Here is a 6,000-nt window from a genome sequence, read left to right as displayed (position 1 = left end):
GGAGGGACAAAAGGAGGGGAGAAAAAGATTGAGCTCTGGATAGATGGCAGGTAAACGGATGGAGGGATGTGCGGAGAGGGCAGTGATGCCCTGAGGCAGTTATAAGCGTATCATCGTGAGAGGATGAGACTGAGTCTGAAGAGAGCGTGCTATTTCACAGAAACTAATAAGTCAAAGTCTTTGAACGACGTGTTTCAATTTCCCCTTGTTGATGTAAGGCTCCATGTCCACTCTGAGCCAAAGCTGTGTGATCAAACCGACCATCACTAAGACACACCTGGGTGCTGGTCAGGAAGGTCGTTCTTTACATGACCCCTCACCTTGTGAACCTGCCCAGGATCTCTCTTTCTCTCTCACACACACACTCATACTTAAGGTCACTAGTACTGTCCAACACTGCATGCCAAGCTTTTCGATTTCCGGCTCATTGTGCAACACAATGACACCATCCCTCTTGGGATTATTTTTTTTTATGAAAGTGTCTGCTATATGAACACATTGCACATAGCACATGGGTCAAACAGAGGATACATTGACATACATGTTCTGTACATAAACAAGTCTGCACTCTCTGGCTTGTAGACAGTTAGATAAACAAATCTAAAAAGCTAATGTATGTTCATCTGAAATAGGGATTAATCCCTTCCTGTTTTCCTGATTGTCTCCCCCCACACTCTCTCTCTCTCTCTCTCTCTCTCTCTCTCTCTCTATCTCTCTTTCTCTCTCACACATACACACACTCTCCTCTGCCCACTCTGATGTGGCTTACAGAGCCTCCCTCTCTGTGGAACGCATCACAGGAAAGGTCAGTCTGCCTGTCAGTTTCTCACTCTCTTTCACACACACACACACACACACGCGCACGCACGCACACACACACGCACACACCAGACACACACAACATGTCAGAGCATTGAAAGACAAGAAATAGTACATTAGTTCCTCTCTTCAACATCACATTGTTTGATGACAGTTCTATGGAGTCAAGGAAGTCCCTGTCTCACACAGAATGTCCTTCTTCTCTCAGCACACACACATGCATGCACACATGCACCAGTCACCCTCTGATCAGACACTGTGCCCCCAGCCAGACTTCCTCCCCCTCTCAGGACAGCTGACTGGGCACACTGATGTGAATCCACATGGTTGATCTGACAAACCATATTATAGTTAATGTGAGATGTTATTGTTTCCATGGATGCAGTTTAAGTGGCTATCCATGGCAGATGAGGGAATGCTGAGTTGCCGAGTTGCAAAGTCATGCCACGCTTAAACTGCTCCTCTGGCTGCTGTCTTCTTCCTCATAGCAACAAGGCTGCATTCTTGCTCTGAGGCTGTCTTTCTTCCCCTCTATCTCACTCTCTCTATCTTACTGTCTCTCTCTATCTCGCTCTCTCTATCTTACTGTCTCTCTCTATCTAGCTCTCTTTATCTTACTGTCTCTCTTTATCTTGCTCTCTCTATCTTACTGTCTCTCTCTATCTAGCTCTCTTTATCTTACTGTCTCTCTCTATCTTACTGTCTCTATCTTACTGTATCTCTCTATCTCGCTCTCTCTATCTTACTGTCTCTCTCTATCTTACTGTCTCTCTCTATCTCGCTCACTCTATCTTACTGTCTCTCTCTATCTCGCTCTCTCTATCTTACTGTCTTTCTTTATCTTGCTCTCTCTATCTTACTGTCTCTCTCTATCTCGCTCTCTCTATCTTACTGTCTCTCTCTATCTCGCTCTCTCTATCTTACTGTCTCTCTCTATCTCGCTCTCTCTATCTTACTGTTTCTCTCTATCTCACTCTCTCTTACTGTCTCTCTCTATCTCGCTCTCTCTATCCTACTGTCTCTCTCTATCTCGCTCTCTCTATCTTACTGTCTCTCTCTATCCCACTCTCTCTTACTGTCTTTATCTCACTCTCTCTTACTGTCTCTCTCTATCTCGCTCTCTCTATCTTACTGTCTCTCTATCTCACTCTCTCTTACGGTCTCACTCTATCTCGCTCTCTCTATCTTACTGTCTCTCTCTTCTGCTCACTTGCTGCTGGGCACTTTCTTATATCATCCATAGTTAACATTGCAACGTTTTATTATGTTCTATTCCACTTTCCTCATGAAGACTTTACGTCACTTCCTGTGTTTTAAAAGCCTGTACCGTATACAGTAAACCTACAGTAAACTATTTATCCTACCCATTTAGGACAATGACGACCCACATGGCAATACAAAACGAATTTGGACAGCACTTGCATACAGCTACACAAACATTCTCCCTGTATTTTTCTGTTTGTAACTGCCAGTGGTGGGTCCATGTAGAGGCTTCCTGCAGCCTGGAGCTGGACCCAGGTGACGGACGGCTGCCACTCTGGTTCAAGTCTGGCATGAGCGGCCGTCCAGAAATAGTGTAAGAGAAACAAGGATCAAAGCTCGGAAAGAAGCTAAAGCAGGGTTGCTGGCTGAGGCCATGGGGATTTTTAGTCTGCTAACGAGAGATTACGAGTGAAGGCCGGAAATGTCCCTCTCATGGTGACGTGCCTATCTTATCAACTTCCACCCATCAGCCAACCACTCTGTGTTAGATGTGTGGGTTGTACAATGTCGCAACAGGTTGAGATTTGATTCCCTTCACAGTGACAGGGATTCAATCCTCACTTCCACGCACACCAACTTAGACTAATGGAGGTCATAGTACGATTGTCTAAACATAGTTCTAAATTGGGTCTAAATTGAGTTTGTAAACCCAGTCCAGACTGAGCCAGACAGGCATGCCCTGACGCTGAAAGAACACATTATTACCATCCCCGGGTCAGCAACACAGGGCTTCCCAGCCACACCTTCAGGGGCAGGAGAGGCCTCCCACGCATACATCCTCCATCCCAGGAGGAGGAGAGAACACACTGAGCCCCTCACCACAACACAACGCCGTTTGTCTGGCTGTCAGCATTGGCCTACAAACCAGAGCCAAAAACACAGCAAATACAGACAACAAATAGAGCACTCAGAACCCATTTCAACAGATCAGAGCTGGTATTTGGACGGGGTGATTTCCTTGCCTAGCGGCAGCCATCTTTGTAATGGGGAGATAATGGAACGGAATGTTGATCAAGCCTCGGTTTGCCAGGGTGTCATGTCTGATTAGGCAATCACCACAACAACCCTCCTTTCTCATCAGAGGAGGGTGGGAGCAGGTGGGGAGGGGCGGGGTGGGTGGGAGGAGAAGAGGTGTGGGAAAGGATGTGCAAGAGACAGGCTGATGCTATGTGAACAGTTGAACACTTTTTCACTGCTTGATCAAACAACCTCACCATTACCAGTCTGGGCTCTGGTTGGTAAACACACACAGGTACAGCAAGAACATCATCGTCACTTGAGCCCAACTTTAGGTTCATAGAACAACTTGTATGTTCCTCTGACCAAACAGACTAGGAACACAATGTAGCAATTCAGGTGACAACACCACTGTACAAAGCACAACAGCCAACAATGGTCTTTTTAGTAGCAGAATGCAGACTTCCATCATCTCAGGAGAAAACCACTGTTGTCTACACTCATGAGAAGTCACTGATGTAAACCCAGGGGTAGATGTGTTACACTAGAACTGCAAGCCCCAGGGTTGAGAAAGCTCAGATGACACAAAGTTTTACAGTAAAGGAGGAATGTGTCCCAACGTTGGCAGTGAGTGAACCATGAGGAAACATCCTGCTGTGCAACACTGAGTCATCCTGGACGTTCCTCTCACCCCGAGTGAGAGCAGCACCAGGGGCAGGACCAGGGACAGGACCAGGACCAGGACCAGGGAAAGGACCAGGGACAGGACCAGAACCAGGACCAGGACCAGGGAAAGGACCAGGGACAGGACCAGGGACAGGACCAGGACCAGGACCAGGGACAGGGACAGGGACAGGGACAGGGACAGGGACAGGGACAGGGACAGGACCAGGACCAGGACCAGGGGCAGGGGCAGGACCAGGGACAGGACCAGGACCAGGGACAGGGACAGGGACAGGGACAGGGACAGGACCAGGACCAGGAACAGGGACAGGGACAGGACCAGGACCAGGACCAGGACCAGGACCAGGACCAGGACCAGGACCAGGACCAGGACCAGGACCAGGACCAGGACCAGGACCAGGACCAGGACCAGGACCAGGACCAGGGACTGGACCAGGGACTGGACCAGGGACAGGGACAGGGACAGGACCAGGACCAGGACCGGGACCAGGACCAGGACCAGGACCAGGGGCAGGACCAGGGGCAGGACCAGGGGCAGGAAGATACAAGTCAGAACCACACTGTACTTATTGCTCAATGTTCTTCAGATGACGCCCACACACAATACAGTACTAATGTCATTCAGTATCGTTTAGCCGAGTGACGAATTCGCCATGTATGTGAGAAACTGAATTTCAAATGTGTCTCACTGTCTGTGTCAAACCCTCTGTCATCGTCCCCACCCACTCATGACCGAGCAGTTCCACTGTTAGCCTCCTCGTTTACCCTGCATACAGACTCACATACTGACCCAGGTTACCCTGCATACAGACCCACATACTGACCCAAGTTACCCTGCATACAGACTCACATACTGACCCAAGTTACCCTGCATACAGACTCACATACTGACCCAAGTTACCCTGCATACAGACTCACATTCTGACCCAAGTTACCCTGCACACAGACCCACATACTGACCCAGGTTACCCTGCATACAGACCCACATACTGACCCAGGTTACCCTGCATACAGACTCACATACTGACCCAGGTTACCCTGCATACAGACTCACATACTGACCCAAGTTACCCTGCACACAGACTCACATACTGACCCAAGTTACCCTGCACACAGACTCACATACTGACCCAAGTTACCCTGCATACAGACTCACATACTGACCCAAGTTACCCTGCATACAGACTCACATACTGACCCAAGTTACCCTGCATACAGACTCACATACTGACCCAGGTTACCCTGCATACAGACTCACATACTGACCCAAGTTACCCTGCACACAGACTCACATACTGACCCAAGTTACCCTGCACACAGACTCACATACTGACCCAAGTTACCCTGCATACAGACTCACATACTGACCCAAGTTACCCTGCATACAGACTCACATACTGACCCAAGTTACCCTGCATACAGACTCACATACTGACCCAAGTTACCCTGCATACAGACTCACATACTGACCCAAGTTACCCTGCATACAGACCCACATACTGACCCAAGTTACCCTGCATACAGACCCACATACTGACCCAGGTTACCCTGCATACAGACTCACATTCTGACCCAAGTTACCCTGCATACAGACCCACATACTGACCCAGGTTACCCTGCATACAGACTCACATTCTGACCCAAGTTACCCTGCATACAGACTCACATTCTGACCCAAGTTACCCTGCATACAGACCCACATACTGACCCAGGTTACCCTGCATACAGACTCACATTCTGACCCAAGTTACCCTGCACACAGACTCACATACTGACCCAGGTTACCCTGCATACAGACCCACATACTGACCCAAGTTACCCTACATACAGACCCACATTCTGACCCAGGTTACCCTGCATACAGACCCACATTCTGACCCAAGTTACCCTGCATACAGACCCACATACTGACCCAGGTTACCCTGCATACAGACCCACATACTGACCCAGGTTACCCTGCATACAGACCCACATACTGACCCAAGTTACCCTGCATACAGACCCACATACTGACCCAAGTTACCCTACATACAGACTCACAGCCCAGACTAAACCAGGCTAACCTGCATACTAACCCAGATATACAGATTTATATATACGGCTATACAGACCCATAGCCCAGACTAACCCAGGTAAACCTCTATACAGATTCACATCTGTTGGAAAATTGAAGATGTAACACATTTATCCTGTATAAGAATGATTCTGTGTTCAGCATTCCTTGTGTGTAGAGAGAGGCCTACCCCTAAATCTTAACTTTGGGTAACACAAGCATAT

Source organism: Hypomesus nipponensis, chromosome 13, assembly GCF_054491055.1.
Source record: "Hypomesus nipponensis isolate SF chromosome 13, ASM5449105v1, whole genome shotgun sequence".
Classification (NCBI taxonomy): domain Eukaryota; kingdom Metazoa; phylum Chordata; class Actinopteri; order Osmeriformes; family Osmeridae; genus Hypomesus; species Hypomesus nipponensis.
Note: the sequence above shows the minus strand (reverse complement) of the source record.